General features: G+C 42.4%; 1 protein-coding gene across 7 annotated transcripts in view; it reads left to right on the forward strand.

The window, feature by feature from the left end:
* The window catches only part of SUSD6 (sushi domain containing 6), a 92911-nt gene that overhangs the window by 20995 nt on the left and 55093 nt on the right, over window positions 1-16823 (forward strand). The window contains exon 4 of one of the 7 annotated variants that reach the window (XM_048308407.1): window positions 5728-5796. The exons of the other annotated variants lie outside the window; for them this stretch is intronic. The gene's annotated coding sequence lies outside the window, so the exon portion shown is untranslated. The remainder of the gene's footprint in view (window positions 1-5727; window positions 5797-16823) is intronic. 7 annotated transcript variants of the gene reach the window in all.

The following is a 16823-nucleotide window of genomic DNA, read 5'->3' on the forward strand; positions in this document are numbered from 1 at the left end:
CTCCAGCTTTTGAAACAGGAAGCATTCTAAAATGTTCTTATGTTCTGACTCCTTTGTAGCCGTGCCTTACCGTTTTTCTTGACACCTCTGTTAACCTGGATTTTGTGATGTTCAGATACCACAGGCTGTGTTTTTCTTCCTTGTGTTCTTCACTCCCTTACGACTCCCTGGTTTTGCTGTAGAAACTACTGAAGTCCTTCCTGCCTTCCAGAGTTGAGCATGCATGATAAGTCACCTGTACTATCTGACCTTTTCTCTTGAGCAGAAAATAGGTTTTGTTTTGATTTGATTTTTTTTCCCCTACCTGCTCCCAAATGTTACCTTTGAAAACCTATCACAGAAGGATCTTGCTTGTGTATTGTATATTTGATGCTTTAGTTGTAAAAAGCTACCCAGATATGTCTTTCGGAGAATTAAACATAAAGCTGTTATTTGGACCTCATCCTTTTGTCCCCCTTTAGAGAAAGGGTGTAGATTTCAGGGGGGTGAAGTAGGGAGGAAATCCCTTTAATGCTTTCAACAAGGTTATTATCCAGTGCTCTAGGGGAGTCCTAGTGCAGACAAACTAATGTGAACCTTTGTTCTGATGCTAATCAAGATAGGGATAATTCTTCTGACTACACCCTCTTCCCCTCAGAATCCTCTGGCATTCCTAAGGCCTTAAGCTCCTTTGCTACCTCACTTTTTGCTGTGCCTGTCTGATGTCCTTGTTTTCTGTAACTGCTACCTTGAGTGCAAAGATTCGAGTTTTCAGAGGGCCTCATAAGGAATGCTTACTTAAATATTTTTAGATTTTTTGGGTGCTCCTGGGTGGTACTTGTATGCTTCAGTTTACTAGATATCTTGGTGGCTGTGTGTGTGTTTATTTTTTGTATCACTAAGTAAAAAACCCCAACTCTTTGTTGATGCAAGACACATTGGACTGAATACAGGGGCGTCTTCTGCTACATGTTGGGCCGTGTAACTGGAACTTAGAAGGTATTTTTCATTCTGTCTCTTCTTGGCCAAAGTGAGCAAATGCTGTTTCTCAGATGCTTTTAAGGATTCCTTAAGAGACTAACTTCTGATCCCTAGTCCAAAGAGCTCTGTAAGTTTTCTAGTGTGTGCAGCCTAGATAATGTTTTGCTTTACGCCAGTAATCTGCTCTCAGTCTAAACATAATCTGCACAGCATCAGAGATAAGATTGAAGCCTAGGTATATAGTGAAATATGACTCTGCCGGTGATAGAACACAAAAAATAGTGCCTCTTCACCACGTCTTATTTGTGACAGTGGGGCTAGGATGGTGGTGAAAATATGGTTATGTCTCATGTGAAATGCTTGCATCAGACAGAGCTGTTAAAAAATGTCACGCAGATCAAGAAGAGGAGGGAAGAAGTGTTTGGAGTTAGCCTCTTTTGCCTTTCCTTAGCAGTAAGAAGCTGATGAGAAGCTCATCCTTGTGCTCCTAAAAGCAGGTCTGCTAATAGGGCAGTGCCGTTAGTGATAGTGGGCTCTCTGAGGATCGATGGTGGCAATCCTCCGTGGATAATCTGTCCTGGGTCTGGCTGGGCTGGCCTTCTGGTGAATTTGTAAGGGAGTTTGCTATCTTTCACTAGGGACTGTTCTCTCAATAGGGTGGTTTGAGACCCTTTTTGGTTTCAGTACAGAATAGAGGCATGGGAAGGACTTAGACAAGTTAAATATCTTCCCTAGAAGACAGAAACTGTGTATGTGTGCGCAGCTAGCATGAGCGTATGGGTGCAATGCTCTCATGTTTCATTTTGGTGGAGTGCTTTTTCCTAATGCAGAATTGGAGACCTTCTGCAGTGATGATGTAAAAATCTGACCTCTTTTCAAACTGCACAATTTTTGCCTGTGTAGACATACAATATCTAGATAAGCTGAGCCCAAAAATGTGTGCAAAAAGGTAATGGGGCAGAGGGAGAAAGGCTCCATCAGAAGATGCTCAACTGAGGAGACTGACTTGAAGTGCTTTCTGCCAGTGACTATGCACAGATGCAGAGTACATTTCAAAGTAATCCAGCTTTGCTCCTTCGTGCAAACCTGCATGGAAACATCAGCTCTGGGAAGGGGTTTATCAGCACTTCTAAACAGTGTTGTTTTTTAAGGTTAATTCTGTTGACAGTATCCTGAAGAGACATCACTACCAGACACAGTACATTTTATGTGGGCATAATTATGGGCTAAGTGTAACTGCCTTTGCCTAGTTCTATTAACCCAACAGTTGTTAAATCTCAGGAAATGCTCATTTTCAGAGTGATTGCTTTTACGACCTGAAAATAAAACCTGGAAGATGTATGTGGTGTTGGTTTTATCTTTTCTTTACCCTTGATTTGCATATGCAGGACATTTCCTGCAAATGGGTGCCCTGTACTTAGTTATTCATATTCTATCACTTTTCAACATCCTGCTCATCTTTTGTGATTTGAAACAAAGTAAGTTGATCCCTATTAGTCTGGTTGACTAATGTGTACCTCTGCCCAGTGTTTTCCATCTCCAGCTGTGCTTCTTGCAGAGTGATACACATCCTGCAGGCTCTCCAGGCATTTTTCCAGACAAGCCTTGCTGAATTTGAGATATGTGATAAGATTTATTTTTATTCTCTGATGTACTTGGTGTCAAGAAACTGTATTTGCTCAAGCAAGCTGGTATTTTATAGTCCTCCTGCATTGTGCATTTAATTGCTGCATAACTGATTCCTTCTGTATCAAGCATACATTGATTTGGGGGTCTTTATGCCAACATTGATTTTGGGGTTTTTTTGTACCATTTGTTTAACAGGCTCCCAGTACACAGGGGAATTCTGCAACCTCTTTCTACTTAAAGTAGTACTTGGAGTTGTTGAGAGGTATTATTCAACTTAGAAAACACAGGACTGTGTCTTAACAAGGGCTTGTGTGTTGAGCTTTTGATGGGATACTCTTCCTTTTCAGAGTAGGGTGAAAGAGCGGAGGAGGCTGCTGTCCTGCTAAGTTCTTTATTTCATAGTTCTATAGTTTTCTGAAGGCAGAGTTCGAGGGGGTTACATGATAAGGCCAAGCAGCAGCAGCAGGCAAACAGCAAGTAGCAAACAGCTGCTTCTTCTAATTCTAGTTCTAATTCTTTCTTACAGAAGTATAGATTGTATTTGTTAATTGACCAATAAGATTAACACATGATTCTAGTTTTCCTTTTCTTAACCTATCCTGGTCTAATTCTAACAGTCATAAGTCTTACACAACTGTTACATAGGTATTACACAAATTTGCGTATATAGTTTCTATCAGCTCTTACTATGTGAACACTCTATCTAAAAAATGTGAACAGTATAGTTCTATCTGTATTTTGTCTAAAGTAAAGAAATTCTGTGAAAAGGTAACACTGCTGCAGTAAAAACTGTGTTTAAGGTCTCTGCTGCAGCTTTTCAATCTTTTAAGGCACTTAGCATATATTTCTACTAAAAGTTAAAAATCTTTATTTCTATTTCACTTTGGTGTGACTTCATGTATCTCAGCTTATCCAAAGGTTTTAATTCAGCCCCTGTGCTTTGGCTTTCCTCTGGGCCTGGGTCCAGAGGAGCTTTCACTCCAACACTCCTGTGTATCCTAAACTCTGAAGATACAGCCAGGCACTGTCAAGGTGCTCAGAGAAGTTAAAGGCAACACTTCCCTTTCAGCACCTCACACTGACTGTTCAATTTGTTTAATCCCCATAAATGGTGAATTTTATAGGATGGATACAATAACAGTGGTGGGGTTTTTTTTGTATTCCTTGCCACAAAGATCAATATTAAATGTAAAATCAGTAAATTTTATCTACATATTTTTTCCTCTAGGACTCACAATTACCTTAGTCTTTCTTGTCTTTGAGTTCTTCTCCTTCTTGGCTATGAAGCCAAAAGTGTTATATGTGATAATGATAGAATTCCCTCTTAAGTGTGTAAGGCAGCCTGTTTTTCAAATAGAAAAAAAAATTTTGAATGTAGGTAAGGTTCAGGAGGACAGTGAGATATTTTAAGGAGGCTTTTTGAAGCTGGCTTAATACTTTAGTATACTGGGATTATCCCATGAATTCAGTAGACTTACTTCAGACTTGCACCATGAAGGTGATTGCTGTTACACCCTCCCCTGATGTTGGAAAGACTATCGCAGAGATCGTCTCCCCTTTTGGCCAAGGGAAGTAAAATAAGAGTATTGCACCCAGAGTGTGTGGAATGCCTTGAGGAGTGTGACGCTGTGCCCGCTGTCCAGGAGTTGGATGCTGAGAAAGGTATTTGACTTGCACTGCCTGTGAGAACAGAGACTGATGCCTCTGAAAGCTGAGGCTCTATTAGTCTCTCAGGAAAAATACCCGTGAGGTTAGGAAAGTTGATGAGTGTAGGCAGTACTAATGCAAGCTTTGTGTAGTGCCATGAATGTTGTGTAGCTGCTGCCTGGGCTTCTCTGCACGCTTCCTGCCTTTCAAAGCATCTGCAGGAAACAGTGCAGTAAATTAGATGGTCTTGTTTTGATCACTTGTGGATTTTTGCACACCTATATGTGTGCAGTTCTTGAGGCTAGATCAGTTTCCTTAGTATGTAGCTGTCTGTAATCAAGGTGTAATCTACAGTGTGCTAGGTAGTGCTCCCAGGTGAGAACACAAATCACAGTCAAAGGCCAGTAACATGCGATGGAGGAAGGTAAGGGGGGGGGAAAAAAGGCATGTAAAAATGTAACTAACTAAAACTGAAATAGCCTGCTTCTTTTATGCGATTTTACTCTTAAGATGTTGGTGACATGAGTACATTTGGGAAGACAAACCTTGCAATAATCTACCAGTCTCCTGGTGTCCCGGAGCTAGTTCTTGGAATGCGATGATGTCACTTAGCTTCCTGTGAGGAAGAATTATCATTTGGCCATAGGTTTTTGCCTTTAGGCTGCGTTTGGCAAAAGAAGTTTTAGGTAAATTTAATTCAGTTTGCTTTGTATTGGTATTAAAAACTTAACCCCCATTCATTCTTGGCCTTTCTATGATGAAGACATTGCTGGGGTGAGCCTTGCACGTGGATAACTTATGTTCTATAGGTAATTCTGTAACAAAGGGTGAGTTTACTTGATGTCTTCTGGAAGAAGAGTTAAAATAGCTAAAGTGCAGAAGCAAAAGATCATTGAGTAAAAATTATATGCTTCCATAATGAATGGCTGTTTCCAGTGTAATAGGGTGTAACGTGTGGCCGCTGCATGCCTTGTACTGCTGCATGCCGGTGTACGACTTCATTATGTTGTGGTTTTCCCAATGTGTAAGGCTGTAGGGTTGCCAAGCTTTCAGCTGCTGGTGTAGGGTTGTGCCAGCCACACCTGGCACACAGGGAGGTGGTGACCTTGTAGGTGTGCGGAACATGGGCAGCCGCAGGGAGGAAAAGCATTTAGGTGCTGCTGCCGCTGATGTCTTTCTGCAGTAGTGCTGAGCTAGACCTTACCTCCTTTTGCATCAAACAGAAGTGCTTCCTCACCAGACTTCACTGGTCAGGAAAGCTGAAATACTTGGTGTTCCAAAACCAAAAATCCTGTTGCTTTGGGGTTTCTCAGTGCCTCATGAACTGACTATTTAAAGGGACTGGGTCAACTGGAAATTGCTGTCTTTGAAAAAGTTTCTCTATATTTGTTCATGTAAGATTATGAGAAAGTTTGGAGGGTGAAATGTTACCTTTATGTTTCAGATCAGTGTGCTCATTGACACAGGTGTGGTTGTTTTGATATCCCACAGAATACATCTGGTCCTTCCAAATTTGAAGGCTTGGTTATGCTTCTGTTTTTCTTCTCTATGCTACATGAGGTAAGAAAACAAGCTGTCTCGTGTCTAAAGTTCAGACCTTGGCAGAGCACTGCTAATACCTGAAGCTTCTTTTAATTTGCAGAGAAAAAAAATCCTTTAATTATTGGATAGATGACAAGAATGCAGATTGAAGTGAGACTTTTGAGGCAAAGCTTAGCTTTTAAGGTAGAAGCAATCATGGCTCTCCTAATGAAGTTTAATGTTGGCACTACAGAACTGAGGACAGACTTGGGAAAAGACAATGTAGAAGTCTTGTCTGTCCTGTGATATACTGGCCTTGCCCCCTTGATCTCCTTATCCTTGGCAGAGGGCAGGTGCCATGTGCAGAGTTACTTCAGCCACTGCCATTTTCTGCTGTCCTGTGTGCTTCTCTTGAGGTGACACACACAACTGCTGGTCTGCTCTGACCTTTTCTTCTTAGGCTTCCCCATGCAAGGGGATCACTGTCCAGCTCTGGTTTCAAGTGATCCTAAATAGATGGGCTATCCAAAGTTAAACACAGGAAAACAATGGGTTTTGTTTGTCTCCACAAAGTCCGCCTTGTCTGGAAACTGTAACAAGTCTGCTATGGTTTGACTGCTGTTAGCCACAAGCAGAGTGAATGATAATAGACAAAAAAAAGCCTAGAAGTATTTGTTATGGAAGTTCATATTTAATCTCTCCCTGTAGCCTTTGGCTTGCTTAAGGCTGTGTTACAACCTTGCTGATTTCCAAGACTATTGATTGCCCTGTGTCTGAAAATGCATTTAATTATGTGATGCTCTTATAGGCAGTAGGTCTTCCTTTTCACATGGAAGAAATGGAGACTACAGATCTTGCTGCAAATTGATTGTGAGTAACTTCTGGTGATATGGAAAAACTTAAATAACAATAACATAAACTGTGTGCAGAAGCCTGAGTTGCAGAAGGCTTCAGAGTCAGAAGCCTGTATCCAGCTTTCAGCTTCCATAGGTTTCTACACCACATGAGTGCACTGTTTCTGCCTCACTTTGGTGTGAAATGTATCCTTTTATAGTAGGATCATCAGTAAATGATGAAGGCAAAACATGTAAGAAAATGACACTTTGTTCTACAAACTTACCATCAAAAGCTGGCATTCATAAGCATAAAAGATGAAACTCCTGGTCCTAAGATGAGACTTCTAGACAACTCTCTCTGTAAATATTTAGCCTAGCAATAACTAAAATTCTGATACTACATCTCCTTTTGCCTCTGGCACTTTGTGGCTGTGGGGCTGTTAGCCAGACACTTGCTGTCTGCGTCTCTTCTGTGCTGCATTGCTTTTTGCACCTGCTGCTTGGGAAGAGGCTGAAGAAGCCTTGCTGTCTCAGTAGTGAACTTGAACCCCACATGAGAGCTATACACCAGGTACCTGGGGCACTGCCTTTTTGTCCTCCTGTAAGCAAATGCTTGGCTCTGCTGAAGACACTTACGGATTACTCTGCATGTAAAAATGTTAATCTCTGGCTTTCTTGCCTGAACTCCCTTCCATAGGCGGAGAGCAAATACAAAGCGAGATGTATGGGTCAGGGCAATAATATACTTGGACTCAGACTGGAGTGTTTTAAAGGGGTGGAGAGGGGAGGCTGGACATGTTGCAACCCAAATAGATCTGGGAAATAATGCTGGCACTAGTTAATCTGGCCTGTCATTTTTCATTTTATTTACTCCTGGCACTTGATTGTCAGACTAGGCTTTTATACTGTGTTCTCTTTGTGGCTTAGACTGCTCAGCACTGCTGCAAAATCCTTCTAATCCTTTTTGCTATCTGTCTCTTGGAACGAAAACTCAATTGACAGAGTGAGTACTTGAATTCCAGAGAGTAAGTGTGGATTCGGACTTGGGAAGAGTGAAGAACCATCATATATGACAAGACCTTGTTGAGAAGGAGGGGGTCTTGCAAAGGTGAATTAACCTATGTGCTATATCTTGGCAGCTGTTAAGGGCCTTTGCTAGTGTCAGGGGTCTTATCTGCTTTCACAACTAAATGGTACCCACCAACAGGTGTTCAAATAGAAAAAGACCTTATTGATCTGGTTTGGGTTTTTTTAAGAGACAATGAGGATGCATTAAGATTGTCCCTCTTGCCTTGTAATTTTGCTGCATGGCAGATCCGTATGAGGGGTAGCACTGCAGAAGTAGAAGCCTTCTCAGCTGGCAGGCTTGTGTTCTGCAAGATGTTAGAAAACATTGCTGCCATGTGCCTGCCTTCACGTTTGTTGAAGAAAGACATGTTTCTGGGTGCCCTGATTGGAATCAACTGTGTTGGTTGCAATTCTGAGTAGTTCTTTCAAGAATTGAAGGTTGCTTCACGACTGTGGTTGAGATGTACTGTGCTAACTGTGCTTACTGCTGCCAAATGCTGCACAGTTCCAGAGTGTAACTGTAATCTGCTGGTGACAAAACTGGTCTTTCAGAGTTGCAGCTCTGACTTGGCTGTGGATAAATCAGGCTTATGTTAAGACTAAGCAAAACTCCTACATGAGCATTCTCATCCTCCTGTTTCTGGCATCTTGACATAAAAAGTGCCTTGAGCTTGACTGCCTGGGCCAGAGTACTGACAATACCCGTTCCTTGGAAAGCCATATCTGGACTGGGAATGTTGTGTCTGTAACAGGGAAAGGGGAACAGGCATTTTTCCTCTTAACTTGGAAGGAATGACCTATTACTTTTGCTTTTAAATATGAATGAACTCATTCTCCTTACCTCAGATATTGGCCATATGGTATTCCTGGTAAAAGCAGCAGATGTTCTTCTTCTGCTGTGTTTTGCTTTGGTACACAAATTCTCTTTGTTTTCTTTCTGTCCTGTCTGCAGTGGGCTGTAATATTGCTCATCTTGAGTGGATCTGGTTACTGCCCTGATTTTCTAAATGTGCATTTACAAATAAGGCACACGGTGCATGAAATGTTGCTTGTGGAGTGGATCTGATGTGTGTATGTGTCTAGGTGGTAACAACCCTGTGTTCTGGTTCAGTATGCTCAGCTCAACAGCTTTTCCCTCTGTTTTGCTGTTACTTACAGCCTCTGCACTTTGTTCTTCAACATAAAACCAGGTTCCACCCTGCCTTCTTTATGATAGTTTGGTTTGGTTTTGCTAGTGAAAGCAGTTTCTTTGCAAATCTGCATCACTTTGTATCCCAGTGCCTTGTTCTTCTAGTGAGAGAATAAGGATACTTTTGCATGGTGGTTGTTTTCTATGTTCTCCCTGCCAGTGTAGTTTGTCTTCTTGTGTACTCATGAGCTGCTGTTCCAGTTTACTAGGGAAGAGTAGGCATATGGAGGTGCACTGCAGTCTGAGTGCCATACAGACCGTGGCATTTAGCAGTTTGGATGCAGGAGTTTGAGAACTGCACCCGTAAAGAGTTGTTCTCTGTTGTGTCTTTTGTTTGCATGGATTATAAAGTCCTTGACGCATCCATCCTTGCTGGTGGAAGTAACTCAGATTTTCCTGTTTCATGCATTCTTAGGAATCCTCATGTGGAAAGGGGCACATTGCTTTGCCACTGGAGTTCTGTTGCCCTAAAGCAGCGTCAGTGGCTGGCTGAGCGTGCACTGCCATGCTGACCTATGCGAAAACTCTCTCACGCATGCAGCTGGAACAGGCATAGTTACGAACCAAGCCCTTCTGTAGGCTTCTTGTCTGGGCATAGTTGAAGGCAGCTCCTTACTTCCCTTTCTCTATAAATCTAGCTGTGGTCAAAATTTATTTCTACTCCCTTTTCAGGAACCCTGCCTGCTGGTTTTCTTTGTAAAGATAAGCACATGTCAGTATGGACATATTTACTAAGAAGAGTGTCAAACAACAGAGAATGTGGTGGTAGATTTTAAGATTTCTAGAATAAGAAGGAGGATTCGCTGTTGATATCAAGGAAGCTGCCATGATTTAACAAGAAAAAATTGTCCATTGTTCAGTAAGATATATGGTGATGAGATTGCTTAATGTGAAGCAATTGTTAGCTTTGTCTTTCATTTTTGAGAGAATGCAGATAGCAAATGTGGAACAATTCGAAGTGTGTGTGTGTGGTTGAGTGTGCTCTCTGGTTAACATGATACTGAGAGGGAGGCACTAGCACAGGTCTTGTGACCAGTCTGTTGATACTTTATCTCTTGCTTTATTTTGGAAGGCCTATAGCAGTGACATGGGGTGATTCCCCTTTGGAGAAAACATGTGTCTCTAGAGGACAGATTCTGTCTTTCTGGTGAAGGAGACAGAAGTGAGGAGGTGCTTCCCTCAGGGCCCAAGGGGTTTGCCTCAGATAGTGCACTGAAGAAACCTGTAGTATGGAGCTGCCCTTCCTGTCTGTGTTCAGAAACCACTAGTCCTTTTCGGAAGACTTGTGTCTGGGTGCTCTTGGGCCTGTTTTCTTTGATGCTGTAAGTTACCTGTGATGTTTTGTGCACTCTGCTTAGCATGTGAGGCCTTGTAGTTCTTACGTTCAGTGAGACAAGGTGGTCTTGTAGGCAGCTTGTACAGCAAAATACTGTCACTGGCAGGTACTTCTCAACTTCGTGTGGCCTGTTGGCAGAGCCAGTCAACAGACCGAACTCTTTTAAGCATCTGCTTGTGAAGGAGACTGAAACCTAGAGTGCTTTGTCTAAGGGGGAAAGAGTATGTTTGATGATGGTGGGATGAATGGTAAGAGTTATTCAGTTATGATAGATGGCTCTAAAATTTTAATGCTGCTCTTACTAGGAGACAAAACCACAAGAGGGAAACCTGCTGATAGCTGTGTTTGGGAACAGACTCAGGTTCCCTGAGAATCCCACTGGGCCCAGTTACAAGGATGCAATGAAGCAGTGTTTTCATCTTTGTCCATAATCAAAAGAGGAACAGCTGCTCTGGGGGTGATAAAATGCAAGGAAAGGCCAGATAAATTCTAAGACATTGAGAAGAGACAGATTTCTTTGTAATAGTCTCATGTGTATTTACAGGAGTTACTATAGCCTTTGAGGTGCTGCCACAATGTACACACTTTAAGCAAAAACAACAACAAAAAGTTGTTGAAACTGTGATGGACAAGACCAGTGTTCAGAATGCTGGAGATGTTTTGTAGCAAACCTGTGTTCTCTGTCCCACTGCTCTCAGTTATTTGCCCCGCACTGCCATTGTAGCACCCCATGTTCCATGCTGCAAGCATGCTTTGGCTTAGTATCAAGCTCTGAAAGGTGTGTTCAGCAGCAGCTCATGATCTCAGCCAAGGAGGGGGTGTATGCTTGTGTAGGTTCTGTCTCTTAAGGAGGCATGACTAAACTGGGAACGGTTAAAAAAAAATTACAACTCCCACAACCCCATTCCCATTTCTCCTCCACCACTCCCCCCGCAACAGCTCTCCCTACCACAAAACCTGCACGCTTTCTGAATGCTCATCTGGCATGGGAGAGGAGACAGTTTGCTCTTTTTCCTGGAGCAGGAGATTCCTGTGTTCCCATTTGTGGTTGTTTAGGGAAGCCTTTAGCAGGTATCTACAGGGTGGTGATAAGCCCTTGCATGACCGAACGTAGCTGTCACTGTCCATATGCAGCTTAGCCCTGCACTGAGCTCCGCAAAGCAGGGGCACTGCTCAGCCCTGCTGAGGGGGTGATGTGCCCGCACAAGCCTCCCTAGACTGCTGCTGCTGCTGCAGCCACACAGGACCTTGGCGAAATGCACAAAGTAACTGCCCTCAAAACCTTGCAAACTCATTCCTGTCTGCCCAGGGGCGATTTTTTTTCAGTCATGGGAAGTCCTGGAGACATTGCTAATGAGTTCAGCTGAGGAAATCACACAAGGAACTGTGGGAGAGGGAAGGCTCATGTGTGTGTGCAAAGTGTGAACTAGAACGTGTGCAAAGAGGGTAAGGAGGTGTGGTAGAAATCTTAAGAAGGAATGAAGGAAATGAAACAGAGGTGAGGCAGTGTTAAGACTTGAAAACGAAGGGAAAGAGCTGGAAACTGAAGAGGGTAGCCATTGGGAAAGAAAGTCTTAGTTTTTAGTCCTTTCATAAATCTGATTTTATAAATCAGTAAGTATCAAGCTCATGTCAGTGACTGTTGCTACAAAAATATAAAGGGGGTTAAATAATTTACCGATGAGAATTTGAGGGAAAACTTGTTTTCAAGTAGTTTTGCTCTTTGATTCTTGCTACTGAGTCAAATTTTTGGCGTGTTTGGGACAGAAATAACTCATGTATCTGAGTGCCCTTTTAATTTCCTTTTCAGTCTTCTGAACTGCAGTGAGTAATGAACTGTAGTGCACAAAGAAAGCATTAAGAACAGGCGTGGTGCAGATTTTATTGCATGTTTGCAGTAGACCAAAGAGCTCTGTATTTCTCTGGGTGTGATATAGCAAGAACCTGCTGTGAGAGTAAGATCTCTGGGACCAGTGATGGTTCAGATTAAAGAGGTGGTTTCTCTCCACATGATGGTAGCTTACGATATCCCTGTAGCAGTGGTCTTTTTTTTGCTCAGTGTTTATACAGCACCTAGCACAGCATGGTCTGATCTGTGGGCTCCAGTTCATGCTTTTCTTTGAGCTGCAAGTGCTAATGAGACAAGGAGTGCTTGTGAAGGGCTTTTTTGCCTAGTCACATACCTGTCTGAAGCAAAAGTTTATCCTTTGGCATGTGCCCCAGGTTTCCTGTCTGCATCTCTTCCCTTGCAGGGACTTCTGCAGAGAATCACAACAACTAGCTGTTTTGTAGGAAAAAGGATGTTAAAAAGTGTATGCTAAAGAGAAGGGATGAGAAATGACGTTTCAGCCAAGAGGCTTTCATTGTAGGAGCATGCAGCAGAGGGGGAAGCAGCATGAGATCAGTGGGCTTTTTATTGCACAGCTTGAAAAGATCCCACAACTAAAATCTGATCTAACCTTTGCTTCCTGTGTGTCTTACAAGAAATGTTTCCCATGTAAGGCAAGGAAAGCCTGCTATAAGGAAGCATGTGGCTGTCATTTTTTTCAGAAAATGTGTCTCAGCATTCAATTGTAGAAAAACAGACCAAAGAGACCTGTGGTAGCTGCAGCCTTTATTGCCCACGTTTGTGCTATTTAAAGACTAGTCTTCTCCAGCTTGATTCTGGAGAAGTAGCAGGCTTGCCTAAAGTCTACTGACTACTTGTAGATGAGGGGATTTAGCCAGGCATTACTAGGGATAGGCCTGACATTTCTCAAGTCAATATAATTGGATTATTCAGCTGATGGTAAGCCTACACCTTTCCAGCAGGTTTCTAGAGCTCTGGTTTGACTCTTGGTAAACAATTTATTACAGAAGTCACCTATGCAAAGCCACCTACACTTCAGGTGTGGTTTTAAAAAGAACTGTTGATTATATTAATCACCCCTCTGAAGTTCTTTATGACTTTCATTTCTGATGCCCTTTTCCCCCCTTATACTTTTTCTTGACTTAAAATAGTGGAGGAAAAAAAATTCTGTCTCGGAAATGGGGATTTAATAATGTCTCGGCTAAAGAAGCCAAGGATTCCTTTTTGCATCTTGAAATGAAGGTGCTTGCAGACCTTGGGTTAATCTTAATATCTAAAAAATAGTTTCAGCTCTCAACTTTAGCTAATTTCATGAACCAGACTCTCCCAGCACTGATGACATTAGGGCAGTAATGATCGTGTCCCCTGTTTCAGTCTCCTCCTCAGCTTTTTTTAAGCTTCTGGAAAGTTTGAGAGTCCCATTGTAGATTGTGCATCTTTCTTTTGTTGCAATGTCTTTCACATTACTATCACTGGTCTTAACTCAAACCCTTTGCATTTTGTGTGTAGTCCTGGGTGAACACTTGTAGAAGGGAACCGGGATCCCTCTGCATGTTCTCATCTCTTGATTGGTTTGCACATGGGCTCTGTAGCCTGTTCTCAGGAATGTGCAGTGGGTGTTGAGCATTACTGTGCTCTGAGGTGACATGGTTCCCACAGGGCCAGCTCTTTGCTCTTTCTGCGTTTCTTCATTCCCATCAGATCAGGAGTCCTTCCTGCAGTTAGGAAGTCAAGATTAGTTTCCCAGAAAAGAAAGCGAGCAAAATTTTTGGGTTGGGCATCTTGGAACCGTTGATATTGCAGACCATCATCTGCTCTGCATTTTTTCTTGCTGGTGGAAGTACTTGCAGTGTTTGCACGGAATAGTGTTCCCTTGATGATGGTGATGTTGAGGTTGTACTGCAAATTCTACAAGGCCTCCCTCCTGAGAGCCTTTGTCTTTGGGAAAGAGTAACCCTTTATGTCGTGACTTCTGAAACTTGCTCTTGGTCTAGTGACAAAACCCAACAGGTTTTTTTGTCAGAAATAAAAATTTATCAGTGGGACTGCTTCTTCAAAGAACTTAAACTCCTGCCCAATTACACTTGTTTCATAGCAAATGTAGCCTAAATATAATTCGCTTTTTCAGATTTGATTTGTCTGCAAGGAGCTTGTGAAGACTGCTGATACCTTTGATGTAAATAAAGCATGGCTGTTCCTGGCAGAGGTGATGAAACTTAGCCTTGGGCCCTCAGAAGTACATTGTTGAGTTCTGTCCTTACCAGCATGTGTTCCTACCTTTCTAAAGGGCTCACAGTAGCATTTCACTGGGATTTCTTTTCATTTGCAAGGGTGGTGTGGAGCAGCCTTTGCAGTGATTTCCAGCATCTGTACTCAAGCACTTCTGAGGAGCAGGATTTGGAGTAAGAGGCTGTGGCAGTGTTGCTAGAGACCAGGGAAGGGTATGTGAGTGTTGGAGAAAAGGCTTCTGATAGCTATTGTGCTCTGTAGTATGCTGTAAGAAGGGTGGTTTCCTCAAAATGTGCCTTGTAGTGTCCTGTGGAGCCTTAGTGGAGCTATTTATTTTCCACAATGCAGGCTTGTCTTTGTCCTCCCCCCCACTTCCCTCTGCATGTAAAAGAGTGATTCTGCTTCATGAGGAGTGCAGATCCTGAAGTGCAAAAGGAGACAATGGAGATCGACTGTTGTCCAGAGCCAAGTGTTGCTTACACCTGTTAAATGCATTGTCCGGCTTATCCAGAAAAGCAGCTCTAGGTGAGTTAGAATGTGTATAAAAGCATGCAGAGACTAGTCTTTTCAACAAATGAAGCTTGCAAGTGGCTTTTCAAAAGATATCGATGGAAGTCCAGATAGTTGCAAGTAACAGACCACCAGCTCCTCTGGATACAGCTGCTGAGACATTCACAACATCAAGTCACCCCAAGTCACAGTCTCTCTGAACCTTATAGGTGGAGGTACAGATGACATTTGGTGTTTTGTTGGGGTTTTTTTACAGTTGTTTCTCTGCATTTAGTGAAGAGAAGCGAGGTTATTAAAAAAACACCAGCTCCCTCCCCCCCCCATTCTTGGTCAATTCTTCTGCAGGGACCCTTTCTGAAAGCTCTGTGTAATGTATTTTTTTCTTATGGTTAAGAATGAGAAGCTCAGTTAACCTCTGCATGTGAGACCATTACCAGTGTGATGTTGATGTTTAGACCTTTCTGCAAGATTGAGGGATTTTTATTTGTAAAGCATGCCTTAATTTAAATGGTTGCTCCGTTTTTTTTTTAAATTGTTGCGCCAGTGTCATTACTTTCCTGTTACTCTTTCTTGTCTGTTCAAGCGATGCTAGGAAATCATTGAGCAGGTTTCTGATCCTGATGTCAAGCTGTTTGCATTCCTCTACATACATGTGGCATTTGTAGAAACTAACACTTATCTCCGTATGGGTTTTATTTAGAATGTTTGGCTTTAGAGGAAAAGGAAATTGGTAACACTGAAAGATGGTGTAAATGGATTTAACCAGTTGTTTTGCAGCAAATCCTTAAACTGCAGAGGCAAAAGGAAAACAGCTTTGGTGATGACAGCTGCTGACTCTCAAAAGACTAAATTGCATACCAGATTTACAAAATGGGGAAAACAAATCCAGTCTTAAGGGTACAGTATAAAAGGGTGCATACCCTTGAGAAACTCACTTCAAAATAGGTTAAATGAACATGAAAATCCTCTGCTGTTGAAAGTCATTTTAAATCACCTTCTCACTCTTTGGTGGGTCTTGCATATTAATTTTGTTGTGCTGTAAGCTCTCATGGCTGATCTCTTTATGCTGCTGCTTGGAGCACTGTGTTACAGGTAAAAACATGAAGAGGAGGACTTTTAAACAAGCTTGCTTTATACTAATTTTAATAACCTTTATTTAATCAATTCAGTCTGAGGGAAGCTTGTTTCCAGAGACAGGAAATTGCTTGAGGATTACTGGCTGTTGCAGGACCTTCATATTTATTTCAAAAATGTTGGGGAAAAAAAAATAATAGAATCAGTCTTCCTTTAAAGGCAGTTGAAACTGGAGTTGCTGTGCTTTTCCCATGAGGCTGAGTAGAGGTCACTGGGAATTCTGTGCTGGAGTGGTTTTTCTTGACAAATAGTTTCATGACTTCAGTGTACTCATGCAGGGTGCTTCGAGACACCTTAAAACCCCAAGCAAAGCAGGGAGTGATGTGTTTCTCAAGTGGATGTACTGTTCACTTAGCTGCTAGTGACTTGACATACTTATTCCTTACCTTCAAGATAGAAGAGAGTTAAATACGCCTGTCCTAAAATGCACTTTTTAGAGGGAATGGGGAAGGATCTTCCCCTTTCCAGCTCTGTGTGTGCAAGAGGAGCAAGGCGTAGAGGTGTCTGGGACAGCATGTGTGGTATTTTTCATGATCATGTGCCCAGCCTATTGATATTTGAATATGCTGGACAGTTGAAAAAAATGCAGAAATCCAGTGAAGACTCTATCATCTGTCTTCTTGTTTGTGTTTCATGGATGCTTGCCTGGTAGCTGGCCCATTCGGGGGTGGAGGACTATGACTGGAGCCAGGAGGGAGGCAGCACCTGGGAGTGGTGTGCTTGGCTGAGGGACAGCAGGCAGGGAGGCAACTACCCAGGTCACTAGCAGGATGCTTTACCTCTACATTCTGGTCCCAGTGGTGAAGAGGCATTGCCTTTGGCTTTATCCAGGGTTTGTCTTTGCACATTTTGAGTGTCAGAGGGAATCTGATCTTTGGAAGGGTTTTCTTTAGAGTTTTGAAGCTGACTGGATAA

The sequence above is a fragment of the Corvus hawaiiensis genome, chromosome 6 (genome assembly GCF_020740725.1).
Source record: "Corvus hawaiiensis isolate bCorHaw1 chromosome 6, bCorHaw1.pri.cur, whole genome shotgun sequence".
Lineage (NCBI taxonomy): Eukaryota > Metazoa > Chordata > Aves > Passeriformes > Corvidae > Corvus > Corvus hawaiiensis.